At 39.5% G+C, this 22,089-nt stretch overlaps 1 protein-coding gene across 4 annotated transcripts in view; it reads left to right on the top strand.

Annotated features, from left to right (window-relative positions):
- GRXCR1 (glutaredoxin and cysteine rich domain containing 1) overlaps positions 1-22,089 on the top strand; it is a 315,893-nt gene that overhangs the window by 139,263 nt on the left and 154,541 nt on the right. The window contains exon 4 of one of the 4 annotated variants that reach the window (XR_004628886.1): positions 10,789-14,971. The exons of the other annotated variants lie outside the window; for them this stretch is intronic. The gene's annotated coding sequence lies outside the window, so the exon portion shown is untranslated. Of the gene's footprint in view, positions 1-10,788; positions 14,972-22,089 lie in introns of those variants that run through there. 4 annotated transcript variants of the gene reach the window in all.

Below are 22,089 nucleotides of genomic sequence, written 5' to 3'. Positions count from 1 at the left end.
GAGAGGCAACACAAGCAGGGGGAGTGGGAGAGGAAGAAGCAGGCTCATAGCGGAGGAGCCTGATGTGGGGCTCGATCCCATAACGCCGGGATCACACCCTGAGCCGAAGGCAGATGCTTAACCACTGTGCCACCCAGGTGCCCCTAGAATGCTATTTCTGACAAATACAGGATATATCTTTGTTTCCAAGCTACTAGGTACCATTTATAATATTTGGCTATGTATTATTATATAACAAGAACAACTCAATAAATTTCAAACTCCCAATATGATACAAGCCACAGTATTTAACATGAAACAAAAAAGTAGACATTAATAATTAAAATATAAACACAAAAAACTTTGCCATTAAAAAGCACTATCTTAAAAGACTCTTGGGTGAAACAGAAATCAAAATTGGCAGGGCGCCTGGGTGACTCAGTTGGTTAAGCATATGACCTTGGCTCAGGTCATGATCCCAGGGTCCTGCGATTGAGTCCTGCATTGGGCTCCATGCTCAGCATAGAATCTGCTTCTCCCTCACCCTCTACCCATACCCCTGCTCATGCTCTCCCTCTCTCTCTCTCTGTCAAATAAATAAATAAAATGTTTCAAAAAAAGGAAATCAAAATTGCAACTACGTGCTGGATATGTTCTATATCTTGATCAACATGGTGATTTCATGTATACATATGGGTGTGTGTATAGTTGGATTCTTTCCATAGGAAGTTCCATGGACTTCTTATGTTTCCAATTTGTGTTCTTCCCTTACAACTGTGATTGTTTCATTATTTCTTAGAAATTTTTTGTTAGAAAGTTGGATTATAACCTTCTGTTCACCCTGTTGGAGAGGGAGGGGATTCCTGCCCTAGAGCTATTGGGTTGGCCGGACACAGAGCAAAGGAGAGCTGAGATCAATAGCAGTTCATGAAGGGGAGGGGCACACTGCACACTCTGCAGGACCACACAGATATAAGCACAGGAGCAGAGTAAACAACTGGGGGTCTGTGGGACTTAGGCTTTACAGAATCAGCAATGACCCCTGGTTCCCATGAGAGAATATAACTTACCTGATTTGAATAATTCCAAGGCCTTACAGGGAACTGAAAGCCACTACTCAGGGTTAACCAAGAACTGTGCTGGCCTTTTGGTAAGGTCTTTAGGCTAGGCCACCTTAGTACAGGAATAGATGGGGAGGGGAACCTGTGCTTAGGCTATTTGAGGCCCTCCTGATTTTACCAGATACATAAATTTTAAAAGGAGCACATGACACTGAGGTTTAATTTTCAGTCTTATACCACAATATAACCTGCTTACGATGCCAAAGTCAATGAAAAGTGGAGCTTGGATTTGAACCCAAGTGTGTCTGGACTCAAGTCTGTCTATCGGCTCAAAGTCCATGCACTAGATGCAGGTGAAGGAAAGAACAAGTGTATGAATACCACTGAGTGAGTGGTATTCTGCTTTTTATGTCATCCTTCTCTCTTTCATTGAATTTAATCTAATTACAAGGCACCCAATACCCTAAGAATGCTCATGGGTATTATATGACAGTTATAAACAAGGTCACCATTGGGGGGAGGGGTACAGTGGTGAAGGGTACATAGGACTACTTTTGCAACTTTCTGTGAGTCAATAATTATTTCAAAATGAAAAATGAAAAAAAAATGCTTGTGGGGCCTACGATTCTAAACTATGGTCCTAGATTTGGAGATAGTCACTGTAATCACTATAGAGCAGCAGAGTTGTGGTTGATCTTGCTGTGATTAATCTAACACTTTTCACTCTCTCACATTTCATGTCCTCGTGTCCTTCCACATCAGCCTAATTCCATGGTAATGATTAAAATCACTCTCTTGCACACCCTCCTAATTCCTTGATTCTTTGTAGTCTTTGTAGTCATTGGTGAAGCCCCAGCCCCGGCTAAATCCAACTCTTCCTCTGCTGTGTCCTTACTTAGAGACCTGGGTCTTGCTGAAGAAAAGCACACTTCCAGGTTGACTGGTGTCCTTTTAAACTCATGATCCAGACCCTCTAGTGGTCCCTTAGTGCTACCTGGTACCATAGAATGTATGTTTATGTCTCTCCCAAAATTCATATGTTTAAATGTGACTCTCAGTGTAATGGTTTTTAGGAGGGGGGAACTTTAGGAGGTGATTAGGTCATAAGGGTGAAGCCCTCATGAATGAGATTAGTGCCATTATAAAAGAGACCCCAAAATGCTGTCTTACACTTTGACCATTTGAGGACACAGTGAAAAGGCAGCAGTCTGTGAATCAGGAAGCAGACCCTCACCACACACTGAATCTGCTGGCACCTCAACTTGAATTTTCTAGCCTCCAGGATTGTGAGAAATAATTTTCTATTGTTTATAAGCCACCATATTTTGTTATAGCAATCCAAGTGGACTAAGACACCTGGCAATTACTCTTCACTTCCCCACTTTCCTTGATGTCCAATATATATACCTTCTCTTCTTTCCTGAAAGCTCCAGCATCTCCTTTCCTGACCCCACTCTTGGCTTTTTATTTCCCTGTTCAAATAGAGGGGACCAGAAAGTAACTTCGATGAGCTCCTAGGACCAGCCTTTTACCCGCAGATTTTACCTTTACTCCCATTGGTGTAATTGAGCTTTGCAAGCTAAGCGAGACCCACACGTCTGCCAGTGTGTTAGACTCCATCCCCTTCCACCTACTCGAGGACGATGCTTAGGCAATTATTCTCTCTGGCTTCTAGATTGTCACTTTCCCCCTCAACTAGATTATTCCCATCCACATACAAATGTCATTATTGCTTCCATCTAAAGAAGAACTTTCTTTGCCCCTATCCTCTGACTTCCTGCTCCCCTCGCGGCAAAATATTTTGAAAGGATTTTCCAAACACACAAATTCAAAATCTTCCTCTCTGACTTTTGAATTCAAACCAGCCAGGCTTTTGCCCCAAGTACCTCATGTCATGGTTATCAGTGACATTTCACTGCTAAATTCAGAGGTCCATTGGCCTATCAGCAGCATTTGATAGGCTGAATCACTCATTCTTTCTTGAAACACTTTCTCAACTTGGCTTCTAGCACAGTGTCTACTGGCTTTCCTCTTGTACCAGTGATTTCTCCCTTCTCAATCTCTTTTGCTGGTTTCTTTCCCTATACTTCATGTCTTAATAATGGAGTGCTCCAGACCTTAGTTTTTGAACCTCTTCTCTCTCTGTCTATACTCACTTCCTTGGTGATCTTAAGCAATTTTATGGCTTCAAATACTGTGTATGTGCTGGGACCCTCAAAATTTATAGCTCCAGCTTGGATCTCTCCCCTGTGCTCTAAGTCCAGAATCATATGTCAAGATTTCCCCTTTGTCTAATAGGAAGATCAAATGCAACATACCCAAAACCAAAGATCCTGATCTTTCTCCCAAACCTCAGTGTTTTGCAGTTATCTCCTACTTAGTTAACAGAAACCCCACAAAACTCTCTTTTCTCACACTTCGTGTTCAGTTGGTCAGCAAGTATTTTTGGCTCTACATTGAAAAATGTACTCCAACCTGACAGTTTCTCACCACCTCCACTGCCACCACTCTTGTCCAAACTGCCATTGTGTGTTATTGCAGAAGTTCCCTGCGTGGGAAAAATCCTGTGCTCTACCTCCTATCCTCTCAACCTACCTTTTTACTCCAGCAATTGCTTCCAGACCTGGCTGTTTGTAAGTGTGACCTAGTGGTAGCTCCCCTCAAATTCTCTCTAGCTTTCTCATCTCTGGCTTTCCTCCAGAGCTTCTTTGCCTCCCCTAAGTGTGATATCCATGGGAACTTGCTCATTCTTTCGCTTTCCATTTTAAAAACGAAATTAAAGAGAATTCCATCTCCATGGGACAACATTTGGCCAGTGGGGATTGAGAGCTGGTGGGAAAAAACTCCCTCTTCCATCTTTTGGGTGCAAAGTTCCGAGTATCAGCTTTGTACATCTTCGGAGGCTTCCCTGCATGGAACCCCATTTGCTCACAGCAACGAGCTCTGTAAAGCTCTTCACTGGCTCTAGTTCCCTGCTTTATTCTTCTCAGGTGCCCAGTCCTCTCCTTTGGGGTCACTTTACAAAATAAGCTATCTGTGGGCAGCCATCATCTCAAGCATTGCTTTTGGGGAAACCCAGGGTAAGCTCCCTTATAGTTGGTCTCCTTCTTCCATTCTTGCTCCATGCAGTCTAGTCTGCTGAACAACTAAAGTGATTCCTTTTAAAACATTGATCTAAGTATGCCACTTCCCTGTTTAAAATTTCTAAGAGCTTCCCATCTTATGCAGAGTCAAAGTGGAAAAGCATTTTAAGGCCTTCATAGGCCCTACTAAATCTATCCTTTCTGATTTTATCTGTCCTAATCTACCTCTATGGTATCTACTGGTCCCTTCTGTCTGGTATCACTGGCCTCTTTGCTCTTCCTTGAACACGCTAGGCATATTTCTACTTCAGGCTCTTGAACTTGCTGTTCCCTTTTCCTCTAGTTCCCTGCATGGCTCATGTCCCTTACCTCCTTCAGGTCCTTACTCAGACGTCACCTTCTCAAGAAGGTCTACCCTAGCCATTCTGTTTAAAATTGGAAAATCTACTTGCCAACGTAATACTCTCTTTGCTTATTTTGTCTTTCTCCACAGCACTCATTTCTCACTTAACACTTAATATTTAATTATTTTAGTATGTCGTTATTTATTTTTTAGTCCATTTCCAGAAGGCTGTAAGCTCTTGGAAGGCAGGGATTTTTGCTCATTTTCTTCATCCTGTATCTTCAGTGCCAAAAATAATGCCTGTCACATAGTAAACATTTAATGTCTATATGTTAAATGAATGAATGAATGAGTAGTCATCTTTTTGGTGTTTCAAGCATCTAAGCAGCTATAAAGAGGGTCACCTTGAAGGCAACGGACATATTCTCCCCTTATCTTCTTTATCTTTTATTCTGTTTACAGTGTCTCCCAAATCCAGAAGTCTGAGTAGAGCGAACATACAACAGGAAACTCTGTGGAAGGCTCTGATATTTATCAGTTACTGAATGAAGTCTTTTTATTTGTCACTCTGAGAGGTAGAACTAAGTGGAAGGAAGAGTATTCATTATAGGCATTATTTGATTTGGGTGTACCGTCTACTTAGGTCAAAGATTCAGTTGTGTAAATGAAGTGGCAGAAGGCAATGAAGATGCCACTGTCCAAATGTCTTGATTACTTTCTTATGACTGAAATCCACTAGTAGAGATACACAGGCATTGCGATTTCTGCTCTAATTTACTACCTGGGAGAAATAACAAGCCATTAAGTTATTTTCATGCGATTATAAATTGTTTCTAATAATACTTCTACTCTAGTTTTTGCCACATGCGTTTTATTAATACATTTCATTTTATTCATTTTATTAATCTCCCATGGCTAATTCAAATATCATCAAAAAAGAAAATTCACACCACGCTTCCCCTCAAAAGCATATTCTTTCTTATTTAATTGCTATTATTGTGTTTTAGCAAGATGTTGCTGCAAACAAAGCTAAGATTTTTAGGGTGAAATTTTTTGAACCTAGGGTAACCATAAATCTCAATTAGATTGTCACAAAATCATTTGTATTTATAATTAAATTTGAATATTAGAGACAGTAATTTGGGTCTGATTTGTTTGAGGTATATTTATTTATGTCTTCCTAATATCTAGAACATATTGGCCATTCATTAGAACCTCTCTCAATATCATTTGCCATTGATTGGGAACTTCTGAATTCAGCTTGTAGACCTACTTCGCAATGTATTCAAAGTAACTTTATTTTATATGGATTATAGGTAATGAATGAAAAACAAGCATGAATTAATGCTTTTGGCTTAGAGTACAGAATATTTCAGAACATAACTAAGTTTTCTTAGTGTGTGGTATATTGATAATATATAAATGCAGTTGGTCTAAAAATGCTAATTTTTTCTTAAAGGAAATAGCATGCAAAAACAGTATCAGAAAAATACATTAGATCATGTTAACTTTGGAATTTCTACATAAAAACAGTAATAGTATTATTTTGGATTCCAGTCTTGCCCACTAACAAGCAGGAAGCTCATACCCAGATCTTTCCCACCCAGACTGGAGTTTTCATGAGTTTTTCACATGTGCTCTGATCATTCTCTTTCTAGACAGAGAGTGCTACAAGAATTAAACAAAAGGCGGGTAGGGAGGAGTACATTCCTAGAAATGGGAACATTTACTCCTCAGTGCTGACATTACTATTTATTAGTAAACATGCAGTGTCTTAGAAATACAGTTCCTGTGACCAAAACCTATCTTATTTCTCCTTGGCTTTCCCAATGACCCATGCTGCACTTTTCAACTTGCTTTTGAAAGGACATCATCTTGGGCGCCTGGGTGGCTCAGTTGGTTAAGTGTCTGCCTTCAGCTCAAGTCATGATCCCAGGGTCCTGGAATCGAGTCCCACATTGGGCTCCCTGCTCAGCGGGAAGTCTGCTTCTCCCTCTGCCTGCCTCTCCCCCTGCTTGTGCTCTCCCTCTCTGACAAATAAATAAATAAAATCTTTAAAAGAACATCATCCTAATCTATATTTGGGGTGAGGCAGTGGTGGGGGCAGCTGGTGAAAGGTGGAATTAAGATAGAAACTAGGAGCAGGTAGCAGGGGGAGCCAGGTTGTATGAAGCCAGGTAGAAATTGGTGGAGAAAAGTCAAGTAAAGTGAAGGCCATAGAGGCAGAAATGTTCAAACAGTGACAGGTTGTCCTGAATACACAGAGGCTTGACCTGCCCAAGGTGACACTGGGGAAGTAAGTGGAGATTGTGATGTCCATATACTTCTGACCCCTGTTTCCTATCCTCTCTGGAACCATGCTCTTGAAGCTCTTCTCTTTTCTTTTGAGAGTCTGCAGTGTTCATACTGTCTCACAGAGGCTTGGGCTGTTCTGGTCCCTTTTTACCCCTAAAGAACTTTCCAACTCAGGGTTCTAAACCTTGAGCAATTTGTTCTAGGCGATTTGGTGATGAATATATGCCAAGGGATCAGTAGAAGGTACTACATGTGCAGGCCACCTTTTCCAAGCTAATTCTTGAAACTTACATTGACTCCACCAGAAGAAATAGGAATTTCAGGCAGATCAGAAAGGAAGAATTTGGGTGAGTAATTTGGTCTTTGATGCCTCCAGAATTTCATCTCATAAGAGGTCTTCCTAAAGTGTGCAGCATTCAGAGGAGAGATTTACCTCCCAATCATAGGATTTTAAAAGAGGGTTATTTCTGTCAATATTTCCTAATCTCCTAATCGCTTCCTGTACATGTCTCCACAGCGGGTGCTCACGTAATGTTTGTTAATAAACAACATTTACAGAGAAAGAAACATTTCTGTTTTATGATGACATCTGCTGTCAGTATTTGTGACATGCACAACATAGTTGTTAAAATCCATAATTGAAATATGAAAGCAACTCTTTACAGATGTTGTGGGACGGAATTGTTGTAAGATTCTGGCGTTTCAGTGAGCGGGTTTAATTCTAATTTGGTTGCTATAGGTGCAGCACTTTTACAGCGGGCTCTGTCTAGGAATGGGAGGAGTAAACCGACTACTGAAGGGATTTTAAGGCTGTTGGAAAAGCCCTCTGCCATCTGCTCCCTAAAATACTTTCCTTGCTTTCTGTTGCCTGAAATTCCACAAATGGAGTTCCAGATTTCCCCCTTATGTTTCCTTTCCCTATGAAAATAAAATAACAATATAGATTCTCCTGGGGAGATACTAGAAACATCTCCATGCTGGGGCTCAACCCCAGAGTGTCTGCTCTTATCAGTCTGGGTCAAGGCCCAAGTATTGGTGTTTGTTGAAGTCCCTGGAAAATTTTCATGGGCATCAGAGTCCATCCACACCGTCAGTGGGCCACTAGTATGTGCTTGTTTGCCCCTGAGATATCTGAGTGTGGGCATTCTGTTTTTGTTTTAGATCAGATATCTTCCTGAAAACCAGGTTACTAGAAGGGGGAAAGGCAGTAAAGAAAGAGAATTCTGGACACTAAGGGAAACTGAGCAGTCGAACCAAAAAGAGACTCTGAGTGGAAGACATGGGACTTCCGAAACCAAGCGCTGTGCTTTTCACTGTGCTCGAAGGCCAGGCTTGTTAGTATTGATGACAAACAGTGAAGAAGTGTCCCTTGCCTCCCTGCCCTTCCCTTGGGCATTCAAGCAGCCATCCATATGTAGGTCAGCGGCTTAGGGAAAGGGCAAACACACGGATCTGGAGGCAGCCCCGGGGAATTGTAAGATGCTGTCCCCACAGTTGCTGCTGGGAGATGCATCATCTCTCCTTTGGTTTGAAGTTCCAGATTAATGGGCCTGAAAATCGATTAGCTCAGTGACTGTTCAGAGAGCCATGGTGAAGTGAAAACAACTCAGTGTAGAAAGAACCTGTTGTTAATTGCTGCAGAAGCTTTTCGGCTTGGAGTTTTCGGGGTTAAAGTGAATCTGAAATGGTAACACAACATGGGCAGGTCAGTTGCCGTTATAGCTAAAATGTTACAAGATATTCTCAAGTGTCAAATGTCATGGAGGGAGCAGCCAATACCTAGACATTCTTTCTTCCCAGTTGTCAGTCCGTTGCTTTTCTTTTCTTTTCTTTTCTTTTCTTTCTTTTTTTTTTTTTTAAAGGTTTTAGATATTTATTTGACAGAGAGAGACAGCCAGGGAGAGAGGGAACACAAGCAGGGGGAGGGGGAGAGGAAGAAGCAGGCTTCCCTGAGCCGAAGGCAGACGCTTAACGACTGAGCCACCCAGGCACCCCAGTCCATTGCTTTTCTTTGCTTAGATACTCCTCAAGTTTTCCAAGCAACAGGAGTGGTCAAAGAATATAAATTAATTGAAAGTGGGGTAAAGGTAGTCTTTGTGAGGAGTTAACTTATCCTTTTAAATTGCTTGAGGTCAGAAATGTTTTCCCCTTATAATAAAAAAACGAGGTGTCTGATTAAGTTGGCTCCCTGACTTCGCTATGGAATGTCTCCCTCCAGGGGTGGATTTCCCTTCAGTAAAACTAACATGCCTCTCTCACCTACACGAGCTCTATCCAGGGCCCTAGCAATGAGTTCTGTTTTTTTCTTTTCTTTTTTTAAGATTTATTTATTTATTTCAGAGAGAAAGAGAGAGAGAGAGCACAAATGGGAGGGGCGGAGGGAGAGAGAGAATTTCAAGTAGAGCTGAGCATGGAGCCTGACTCGGGGTTCGATCTCACGACCATTAAGATCATGACCTGAGCCAAAACCAAGAGTTGGACGCTTAACCCAGTGCACTGCCCAGGCACCCCTAGCAATGAGTTCTAATAGTCATATGTTTTGTAAAATTTGAAAACCATAAGGTGTTTTAACAGCAATCAGTTAAGACTACTTGTTCCCCTCCAGATTTCTCTCCTGGTGTGTGGTGTCAGAACATGCATTTTGGGGGGATCTGACTAGGGGATTTATGAGCTACTTTGCATAGTTTGCTGTCATCTCAGAATATACCTGCGTGATTCCCCACCATCCTGACATACACATAAGCTAATCAAACTATGCCCACTATAGATGCTTCTGGCATCTGGACTTAAAAGCATGGTAGCATGATATAAACCAGCTTGAGAAATATGGAGGAAAAGGGTGACATGAAGCTTGGAATATATGGAGCCAGGAACTACTCTATGGAAAATTCTCCCAGCTGTCATTCAGATGTATAAAATGGTAAATGGAGGACTCAGTCACACTGACACCTAATTAAAACAGTTCTTTCTAGTCAATAACGCTCCATCTTTTTTTTTTTTTTGATGAGAATTACATGAAATAGAATTATGGAAATTCCTGCATTTATAGGACATAAATCTAAAGCAGTAGGACAAACAGGTGAAGCTGCCTATTTTGCACATTCCAGGGTATTAGACAGCACCTTGGCGTGTCTGATATGTCTCACCTTAGTGATGTTTGGCAATCCCAGACCAAATGGCAGATAAAATTGCCTTCCATAAAGTAAAACAATCAACTACACTCAAAGACTGACTTATTCTGCTAGTCTCTGTATTTGGGTAATGTTTCAAAATTGTTGCATGAAGAGGTGATCAAAGAGAATGAAGCCAAAAAAATGTAGGAAATGGTAGTATAGAAGTATTTTCTGGAAGTCAATTAATAAATATGTTATTTTTCAGGGTTTTGTAATGTTTTAATTTTTTTTAAGAGTTTATTTATTTATTTTTATTTAGAGTGTGAGTGGGGGGAGGGGCAGAGGGAGAGGGAGAGAGAGAATCTCCAGCAGACTCTTCTCTGAGTGTGGAGCCCAATGCAGGGCTCGAGCTCACAACCCGGAGATCATGACTTAAGCCTAAATCAAGAGTTGGACGCTTAACTGACTGGGCCACTCAGGTGCCCCTGTGATGTTTTCATTCATAGTCAGCTTTAAAAATTTTATAATTTGTGGCGACTTGTTTCATTCTAACTAAATGACCCTTTTACACTCAATCTTGTGTTCTCGATTTTGTATTCTTTTCTTAAAGAAGGAGCTTCCAAATTGTGTGTCAGGGTGAACAAAACCTGGATCTGCCCCTCTTTCTCTGTGGCAGCAATTTTCACATGGTATGGACAAGCCATAAAGTATGAGTATAGAAGGGAATTGTGGCCTCTGAGCTGATCCTTTCCACTTGGCCAAAGTCCGAAGCTGGGTTCTCTTCTGAACTCTGGCATATTGGCTGGGTGGTCAGACCCACATCTCTGAGGGAGGGGAGAGGGGAGAGAAATGCTATTTATTAAGCCTGCAGTAGTAAAATGCCAGGATCCTACCAGTGCTTTTTCTTTATACAGTGTCTCACTTCATCTTCACAACTGGTTTATGAGAGCGGAGGAAGCTACGATGAATGGAACAATGAAGAATCTACATAAGTCAGTGCACTGGAATTAGGACATATATCTGTCTGGCTTTATGGACTGTGATTTTTGCCCTGACTTATAGACTTAAGACTCTAAGCTTCCTCAGCTATAAAATGAGGATAATTAGGTCTTATTTACCTGCTTCCCAGGGTTGTGTCGGCCATCAGTTGAGGGAGCCTGTGAGAAAGGACTTTAGATATTATTCTATAAATATGAAATGACATTCTTGTCTGAGGATCTGAATGCAGCCCATATGATGTGGGCTATTCAGTTATTTAACAGCTCTGAGACACTGCAGCAAGTGGGGCTTCTTAAATATGTTTCACAGGTAGGAGCATGGCACGTGTTCTGTGCCTACTGGGGTTAGTTGTTTCCTGCTCAGCCCTCAACAGGGATGTGTCTCTTCTTACCATACAGGTTCTTGATTCCACATCTGGGCAGAGAATGGAAGTGTAGAATGATAATCACAATGGTAAAAAGAGATAAAAAGCTTAGAGCTGACTTTGGAGGGGAAAAAAAATGGCACTGAACACAGAGCATGTGGGAGGAAGTCATTATCCAACAAAAGCAGTTATTACAGATTTGGTCCTTTCCATGAACTTTGTACATTTGCAGAGTCTCAGAATAATATGGTAGAAATATTACAGGCTCAAAAAACAAGGTTACCACCAGAATTTTCAATAAGATAAATCCAAATCTGACCAAAACAGAGTCTATTCTCTTGGGTGGGGTAAGGAAGATTAATTCCTGATAATTCCTGACTGAGAAGGAAGTTTGGTTAGCCTCAGGATGACGCTGTTGAATTATTGAGAGAAAGTCGTATATGTTCATGTTCAAGTTAAGTGCATCTGAGTATGTATGGTTTCTTCTATTTAGTAGTTCTCAATGAAACCACTGTTTTTCTTCAAGTGATAATGAATTTAAAAATCATTCTAGGTATTTCCATAGATAGGTGCTTAAACTAGGTAGATCATACCTAATTATTGTAGCCAAGATTCTGGCTTCTGGAAAAGGTAGACAGGGTCAGAAGAAGTGCTCAGCAAGCCGTATTACTGCATGTGCTACATGACAAGGCAGACTGAGAGGCAGGTTCAGTCACTTGATATCTTTTCAGATAGTAATTTTAAAAATATATTTTGAAACGTTTATGTAGTGGAGGTGGCAAGAAAAATTTTTTTTCCTAAGAAGTTATGCAGACAAAATCATGTACTCATTCATTAATACCAACCAAAATATTTGTCACACTATTTCCTATTTTATCTGCTTCTTACCCTTCCATCTCCCTTAAAATTTTCTAACTTACAGACATTATAGAAGTTCCAAGACAGTTTCTTAGAAGACATAGTTCAGGTTTCCAATTTAGTTAGCTAAATTATCCATTCCCCAGAAGCAGACCTATGTCTGACTTTATTTGGTTTTAGAAACTCAGCTCACTTTGCTGACATCTAACTCACTAAAATTATATATGGGTAGGGAAAAATTACTCAAAAGATAAAGCAATGTGGTACGGAGTGTTTTTAATTTTGACGTGATTCTATCTACTTTAATGGGAGTGAGACCAGTTTACACTGTGTGAATTTATCCCTGGGATGCTCTAGAATGCATTGGAAATCAGCATCCCAGGCAACGTCCTGGGTAGACTGCCCATTAATGGGGCTCAGGATAAAAGTTACTTACTTTATTTTTTCTTTTCTTGTCTAGATCTCCTCTTCTAAATTATGTTTCGCTTGGTTCTTATTTTTAATCTCTGTTTACATTTTGCTGGTTTATTGCATGGGTTCTGCTATAACTCATATTAAATCTTTTGTGGAAAGTGATAAGGCATAAAACAAATAATACTGCTGTTTTTATCTGTCTTGCCTGTCTCCTTTGTTTTTATCTTTTCCATCTGCCTCACAGTTACCAGAATTCTGATGATATGGTGGCCTGGTGCATCCCTGTTGCCCTGACATTCACTTTCAACTCTAATCCAGCTACCAGCTATGTTTTCATAGAGAAACAGGTGCTTGGACTAGAGAGTGTGCATGAAATCCTCGACCCTGACACAGGCTAGAAGTTTAGGGTGATTCTCAGTCTTGGCCTGGAAATTGATCTGGGCTGAGAAACTGAAATCTTTTTTTCTTGAAGAGAGATTGTACCTGGAGATCTGTGCATCCCCAAGAGGAAAAGCCTTGCTAGCCTGTGCATGTCCTTCCAGGTGGACCTACTGATTGTGAAAGCTTCCGAGGGGGTACTGTGATCCCGCCTCTGCCTAAGAGAGTGTCAGCCCAGCTTCTGCCTGATGTTTGCAGAAGGGACTGAAGAGTTTCCAGTTCTTACATCTCTGTCTGTAAACAGTAGTACTTCTTGCCCCCTGTGGGTTTCTATCACTCTCTGGTACCCTATTAGCTTGGTATATCGACTCATGGATGTGCAAAGAAAATAATCCCAATCTACGGGGACCCAACAGTGTCTCTGAGTTAAAACAAGCAGACGGTGGGGAGAGAGAGAGAAAGTGAGAGAGGAGAGAGAGTGGAGGAGAGAGAGAGAGAGAAGAGAAGAGGAGAGGAAAGGAGAGGGGAGGAGAAGGGAAAATAAAATAAAGAGAAAGTGGGGGGGAGAGAAAATTAGGGAGAGAGGGGAGAATCAAAATAGGAAGGCTTCTAGCATGATGATAAAACTGTTTGAGGAGACAGATGACTATAAGAATGACCACAACAAAGTGTTTTTTTAAAGACTCAAGATTCTACTATAGCTTTATAAAGACATCCTGAAACTTAAAAATCTGATAAATTTAAAATTTAGAAACTGAGTGGATGAATTAAGGAAAGATTAGTCACTGTTGAGATCAGCCGGGAGGGTCAAGTGGAAGACTCATTTCAAAACACAGCAAAAATACAAAAAAGAATCAGATTATGAGGAGAGGGCTAAGAGATTTGGGGCACAGCATCAGGAATTGTAAAATGTGGAGAATAAGGATCCTACAAAGAAGAAAAAGAAACACGTAGAAGGAAACATCATAATCAGAATAATAATTGGGAAAATCACGCTGGCTGGAGAAAAAAGACTTACGTTTTCAGATTGAAAGTGCCCAGGCAAGATTAATTTCTGTAGCTGAGGGCTGGAGGTGAGAGGGAGAGAGAAAAAACAGGCTGGTGGCATTGGCTTTTCATTCTGCTCCCTGTCATACTCCTTCAGGAAGTACATAGGGCACTTGTGTCATGGGGGAACCTTGATATTTCCTGATCCTGCCATGATGGTCACTCCTTAAATTTCTCACATGACATATGAGCCCTTGTTACACTGGCTTCCACATCGACTGTCATTACCTCATGGATGAAAGTGTTGTGGATAATTATGGTTGCCACGTAAGAGAATGGGTCCTGGCATGTGAGTTATTTTGAGCCGCTTTGTACCCACGTAGGTTTGGATATACAAAATTGGCTTGAAAACTGGGTTTGGTGGTGGGAAATGAAGAGAGTGAATTTCTCTGCAATTAGGATGAATTTGGCAAATCAGAAATAATCTGGAAAGGAGGAGTAAGATTGTACATAGCTGGGATTTGGTGTAGTATGAATTATCCGATGAAAACTTCCGCAAGGACTTGGCCCAGAGACAGTAATAAAGAAAGGTGTCTAATGTCTAACACTCTTGAAATTGTGTTTCTATGCCATAAACTCTTCATGGCATAAATTCTTCCCTCATGTCCAGTTAAATCTACTGTTATTAGGAATACCACTCTATGTTTTTGAAGCAGAAAGAGGTTTACTAAACGAACGTAGGTGCTTAGATTATAATTGGAGAGGTTAAAGGAAGAAATCTAGGTTGTGTTTCCAGAAACATCTTTAGGAAGATTGGATCACCGTCCTGCTAGGTGACAATTGTCTCTAAAGCCTCCATTGCAGCCTTGCTGGGAGTAGGAAGCCTTCACTCTTGCAAAACCTGCCTCTCAATCCATGGAGCTGGACAGCAGACCCTGGAATGCTGATGTTGGAGGATCTTATATTTCCGTGACCTTTCTTTTTCTTTTTTTTTTGTTAAAGATTTTATTTATTTATTTGACAGAGAGAGAGAGAGCCAGCAAGAGAGGGAACACAAGCAGGGGGAGTGGGAGAGGAAGAAGCAGGCTCCCAGGGGAGGAGCCTGATGTGGGGCTCGATCCCAGCACACCAGGATCACACCCTGAGCTGAAGGCAGAGGCTTAACGACTGAGCCACCCAGGCGCCCCCTCTTTTTTTTGTTTTGTTTTGTTTTTTTGCGTGACCTTTCTTGACAGCAGCCACAACCAACAATCTCAGGAATATGGTGTTCACTGTATTTCTGCCTTTGGAATTTTATGAAAAGGCATCTGTTTAGCAGAAATTAATTTACTAACTACAGCACCTAGAAGGTATTTGGTGCAAAAGTTAAGAGAGACAATCCAGAAAATGAATTCAAGGGCTGATTTCACAGGGTCAATAAAGTAGAGGCAGAGAGATAATTAGTACATTAGATGGTGTGGGGGCAGGAAGGTAATTCACAAACAGGAAATCAGGATGGGGGTAGCAGGATCTGGGGAATGGAATAATCATGATGCCACAATCTAGATTACAATTGTCTTTGGGTAATTTTGATTATCTCAGTGTGCCTTAGGATGAGTTAGGATCTTGGAATGACTACACCACCTCCTATAGCCCAACTCATGACAAACAGTAAGAATCTACAATGAGGGGCGCCTGGGTGGCACAGTTGGTTAAGTGTCCAACTCTTGGTTTTGGCTCAGGGTGGTCAGATTGAGCTCCGCATTGGGCTCCCCACTCAGCATGGAGTCTGTTTGAGATTCCCTCTCCCTCTGCCCCTCCCACTCACGCTCTCTCTCTCTTTCAAATAAATAAATAAATCTTAAAAAAAAAAAAAAAAGAATCTACAGTGACCTGCTGTTCCACTAGCTTTAGAAACCTCAATTAAATTCTTTAGAAATTCAATTTACTAATTCACTGGGGTTGGCACTAAGAGAGAAATGAAATCTATTTGCTATCCGGCTTGTCAATACTTACAAAACAAACTTAGTCTAACGGGGCAGTATCACAGAGCTGTTAGTGTTTAAAACTTGATGACCAAAATCATGTGGGCTGCACACAGAGTTACAGGCCATGAATATTCTCTCATATTTATAGAATTTTGTTAGAAGGCAGTGGCTATGTATGGCTGTAGTTGAAAACAACAAGCAAACAACAAAGGATGGTAAGCAGGGGAGGCTGGGCATACACTCCTGTGCTTCAGAGTGGCTGGCAGTTGAGTCCATCAGGCAGAATGGTCTATAAGAACAGAGCCATTAGCTCCATTGAAGTAACTTACCTTAGCACTTCTATCTATTAAATTGTTCCACATTGTTGATGGTCTTAAGAAACTTGTTTTCATCTTATGAGAAAAGGCATGGAGAAGGCCAATATAAGGATATTGATGACGTGCTAAATTTCCTATGTAGCATATGTGTGTGTATATGTATGCTCTGAGTTGAATTGTGTCTCCCTGAAAGTCGTATCTCCTATCTCCCAGTGCTTGAGAACAGGACCTGATTTGGAAATAGGGTCACTGTCAATGTATTTACTTAAGTCAAGATGAGGTCATTAGGGTGGGTCCTAATCTAGTGTGACTGTTGTCCTTCTAAAAAAGGGAACTATGTACACAAGGATACAGGGAGGACATCAGACGGTGATGAAGGCAGAGGTGGGGATAGTACTTATGGAAGTGAACGAATGCCAGAGATTATTAGCAAGCCACCAGAAGCTAGACGGGAGACATAGGACGGATTTTTCTTCACAGTCCCCAGAAAGAAGCAACCCTGCTGACACCTTGATCTTGGACTTCCAGCCTCCAGAGCTGACAGAGAGACAATAAATTTCTGTTGTTTATGCCACTCAATTTGTGATACTTTGTTATGGCAGTCTTAGCAAATGAATACAAAGTCTAAAAATTCTCAAAAGCATATAAAATAATTAATGGATAAAGTAAAAATTAAGAAAAATGATATAATGACATTACGTATACCATGCATACACTTTGGGGCCAATTAGGTATCACCTTTCCAGGTGGTGGGACTTGGGCCACAAATTTCAATATGGCTAAACCAGCTCTAAGGAAATTCTATGCTGTTATAAATCAATGAAGAATTTTAAGAAGATATCTAACCTCTTAGGAATGATACGAAAAAATCCGAATAGAAACGGAACATTTGAAAGCGATCTTTACTCAAAGAACATGAAGCAGTAAAGGAAGATGAGTCAGAAGTAGAAGGTTAGTGTCATTTCAAAACTGTATGTAGACGTATTGCTTCATTTCTGACTTAAAATTTCCTTTGTGGTATCATAATAAAAAAGATAACCAACTTTAGAGGACTGTCTGGAATGAAAATTACCTGGACTTTTGACGTTTAGATTTTCATGTGAAATTGACTCTGCTTTAATTATATATCAAAAACAGGCTGGTAAATAGATCAGCGGGTGCATACAGCCCAGAGGTGTTTGCCCCAAAGAGGGTATAAAGGGGCCACACCCCTAATTCCTCCTCCAGGAGAACTCATGTTCAGTCTTTTCTCTTTCCATTCATTACCAAATCTTATGCACAACACCTATTGTATTTTGTAGCAAATCTGGGGTGTTTGATTCTCCATATAGGGGAAAGCATTTTTATTAATTTATAACCTCTAACAGTTATACTGAAAAGTTTTTTTAAACTTTTTTTTTCTTCTAGAGCCCCCACATTTCTGAATATTTTCTGAGAATGTTTTTTTTCTACTAGAGTACATACTTTGTAAGAAACAGGAAATTTCAGAAATGGAAAAATATTTTAACTTTCCATATCACATGGGAAAATTATGATTATATTTTCTCCCCCTTGGAGACTTTATATCCAGTCAAAAATTACCATCTCAATGCAGTCAACAAAGATTTAAAATCTAAGTGAGAAGTTCTCTACTATAGGGCAAATGAGGATTATTTTGCTTTCTGTCCAAGAAAGAAACCAAGAACTTCTTGGCATTAATTTGAACTAGGACTCAAAAAATCTTTTGAAAGTTATTTAAGTATTTGTATGAAATTCGCTGGTAATAGCTATCATTTATGGAATGTTTACTATGTGCCAAGCACTGTATTTAGGCCTTATTCACTTATACATATAGGATTTTTATGAGGACCAAAATCCTGTATGTACAAAACCAGGGAAACTTGAAAGTTGCTGAGTGGACGGAGCTCAAACCCAGGGCTAGAGTCCCCTGTCCACCAAAAAAGAAACCATGCATTGTGTTCACATATTTTAATGTCCTAACTCACTTAAAAATATTAAGAAGCCCCAAAAGATTTTTGTCTATTAAGAATTAATTGCTGATGGCAAAAAAATGAGAATTGGAATGTTCTACTTTGGAGCGTAAAAGAGTTTAGTATAGTTATTACTGACATTGAGGTGGGTGACATCCTCAGTTCAGTGATACCATAAGAGTGAATCACTCTGCAGGCATATTTTTTTAGACGCGTTGGTTTGAAATCTCAGGAGTTCCCCAGGTGAAATCTGAAACTGGTCCCTGTACATGGAGGGCAAAGAGAGACCAAAGAAAGAGGTCGTTCTAGATTGGTAGGTGGTGGGTTTAATAAGCAAGGGAACTTCCATACAAGATTTGTTGCAGGCTGCTGTAGGACCAGTAGATTTCTGCACCCATCTGCCAGGATCTTTAAAGTTTATGTGGAGGCCTTAACTGGATTCAGTTACATATGCTATCCACATGGTCTCAACACCACCTGACTCTCTCAAGCCTAAGTCCCTGAAACGGCTCCTGCTGTGGGAATGGTAGGCAGAGTGTTCATTCCAAGAATAGGGGAGGGCGTAAGGAGCCTCCGATTGGGTCCAGCTTTGAGCCTCCGATTGGGACTCTGGTGGTCCCGTCCTCTAAATGGCCATCTCTAACACACTGTATAATGTATGCAGATTATAATAATATTAGTTATTTATCCTGTTAGGTTTGCATGTGTGTTTACTAAAAAAAAAAAAGGAGGTACTCAGCATAATTATTTTGAGATTCATCCAAGTTATTGCTTGTATCGTCGTTCATTAATTTCCTATTGCTGAGTAGTATTTCTTTGCGTGGATGAACCACAATTTTTATATCCATGGACTTGTCGATGGACATTTGGGTTGTTTCCAGTTTGGGGCTATCATAAACAAAGCTGTTATAAACATATATGTATTTTTATGTACACATGCTTTTATTTCTTTTGGGTAAATATCTAGGACAGGAATCGCTTGGTTACATGGTAGCCATATGTTTAACTTTAGAAACTGTCATAGAGTTTTGTAAAGTAATTGTGCTAGTTTAGTTTACATTCCCATCAGCAGTGGGTGAGTGTTCCAGCTTTTCCATATTGTCCAAATACTTGGTACGGACAGTCTCTTAAATTTTAGACATTCTCATAGATGTGTAGTAGTATCACATTGTGTTTTAAATTTGCATTTCCCTAACGATGGATGATGCTGGATGTCGTTCATATAGTTATCTGTCATCAGCAAATCTTCTCTGAAACCTGTTCAAAGCATTTACCTTTTTCATTTTTTCTCTTGTGCTGATAGTTATTAATATATTTGAATAGAAGTCCTTTTTCAGATATAAGATTTTCAAATATTTTCTCTCAGCCTGTGACTTGGTCTTTTTTGTGGTTTTGACAGTGTCTTTTGGAGAGCAGAAGTTCTTTATTTTGATGAAGTCCAACTTACTAATTTTTTATTTTATGGATTGTGCTTTTGATACACAATCAAAGAAATTTTGACCTAATGCAAGGCACAGAGATTTCCTCTTTTGCTTTGTTTTAGAAATGTTGTAGTTTAGATTTTATATGTAAATCTATGTCCATTTCTGAGTTAATATTTGTGTTTGGTGTGATATATGGATTGAAGTTTATTTCATATGTATATGAATTTTTATTTGTTGAAAGGCTATTCGCTGAAATATATTTGAAACTTTATAGAAAATCAGTTGATTATATATGTATTGGTCTATTTCTGAACTCTATTCTAGTCCAGATAGATCAGTTTGCCTATCTTGAAGATAATAGATTGACTGATTACTGTAGTTTTATGATAAATAGTAAAGTAAGGTGGAAGAAGTCTGTTCTTTTTTTTTTTTCCCAAGGTTATTTTGGCTATTCTAATTCTTTTGTATTTCTAAATGAATTTTAGAATTGCTTGTCAACGTCAGCAAAAAGGCTCCTGGATTTTTACTGCATTGTATTGAATCTATATGTATATTCGTTGTGGAAGAATATACACCTTAAGTAAATTGAGGTTTCTGATCCACAGATGTGAAATATTTCTCCATTTAGTTAAATCTTCTCTTTTCAGTATTTTATAGTTTTCAGTGTTAGATCTTGCACATATTTTAACAGATTTATCCCTAAGTAGTTCATATTTTTATGTTATTATAAATTATATTTTTAACTGCAGTCTTCACATTTGCTAGTATGTACAAATTACAGTTGATTTTTGAACATTGATCTTTTATCTTGAAACCTTGAAAACTGATTTATTAGTCTTAGTAGCTACATAGATTTTCTGCAAGGATAGATTATCAGAGCATCTGCAAATGACCAGGTATGTGTATGGGTGGTGGGATTATGAGGGAAATTTGGGATGACCATCACATTCCTGACTTGATTTGTTGGGTTGATACTGATATCATTAATAAGGATTATAAATATAGAATCAATATGTTTTACAAGAAAAAATATCAAATTTACTGCTGGATACATTGGATTCTAGGTTCCCATGGGAGTTCATATAGAAATGTTTAGTTGGCCATCATATCCATGCTTAAGTGAACCATCAGGAATGAAGTTACACATTTGGGAGTCATCATGATAGATGGTGGTCTGCTTTGTAGGAATATATAATATAAAAAGAAAAAGAAGAATGTCAAGGGAAGAACTACAGGGAGCATGAACTTTAATTTAGGATGAAGAGACTTGGATAGTTTCATGGGCTGAGACAAGAGAGAGGAAATTAGTTTAGAGGAAGACTTTTCAATTTCCTTTTCTTTAGCGCTTTGTTCTGAGACGCTAATATCTCTTTGAATCCAAAACAGAGTATGTTGATTCCCACAGGGAGTCATATCTCTGTCTCTGGCTTCTGTCTGTATTCAGGGTTCATGAACATAAATTTGTTTCTCAGCCTGACATTGCATTTCTGAAATCGCGAATCTGAGAGACAGGTTCTATATGATAGTGAGTCTAACTATATGTCATAATTATTTTTAAAAGGCTTTTAGTAAAATTACCTTTTTTTTAAATAGTTACAATAGAAACAATGCACGTGCATATAGCAAATTAGAAACAAAAGAAGCAAAATTGAAAAGAAAACAAACATCACATTCCCCCTCCCTCAGGGATCACCACAGTTAATACCTTAGTACATATTTGTATTGTACACTCTGTTTTGTAAGCTTCTTTTCTTAGTCAATGATCTCCATCTTTCCCGTTCAGTAAACTTCTGTCTCACCTAAAACCCAGCTTATATTAAAATTTCTACAATTGGCCAAAAATGTCCTTTACACTTGATTTGTCTGAGTTAAGACCACACATTGCATTTAGTTATTATGTCTCTTGGGTTAATTTAATTTGGTACCATTGTCTTTTCTTACGATCCTGACTTTCGTATCCCAAAATATTAAAGACTTAGTTTTTAAAAAGCAACCAGCTTATTTTGATAGAGTTGTTCACTGAAAAATACTGTCGTAACAAAAAAGAGTAATTAATCTACTCGTCAGTTTACTAGCATACCAGTCAGTACTTTGTCAAGTCAGGCTTATTTATGGAAGATGCAGACAACAAGAGCAATATGTATGATGGATTAATTAGTATTGCTTCTGTGGGCTTGGATTGGCAAGACCTGGTTTCCCTTCTGTTTCTCTTAGCAATTCCTGTGTGGCCTCCTCCGTGCCTCCAGGACTAGCCTTTGCGGCTCCAATTCCACAATTTGTTTCTTGTAACATTGACTCTTTCTGTTGTCCAAGACATAGGATCGATAGCTGTTTCCTCTGTCTTGTGGTTTTTATTTTTTTTTTATTTTTATTTTTTAAAGATTTTATTTATTTATTCGACAGAGAGAGAGACAGCCAGTGAGAGAGGGAACACAAGTTTATTTTTTATTTTTTATTTTTTATTTTTTTAAAGATTTTATTTATCCGACAGAGAGAGAGACAGCCAGTGAGAGAGGGAACACAAGGCAGGGGGAGTG

This window comes from Ailuropoda melanoleuca, chromosome 11 (genome assembly GCF_002007445.2).
Source record: "Ailuropoda melanoleuca isolate Jingjing chromosome 11, ASM200744v2, whole genome shotgun sequence".
NCBI lineage: Eukaryota > Metazoa > Chordata > Mammalia > Carnivora > Ursidae > Ailuropoda > Ailuropoda melanoleuca.
Note: the sequence above shows the minus strand (reverse complement) of the source record. Positions and strands in the feature narration are given on the sequence as shown.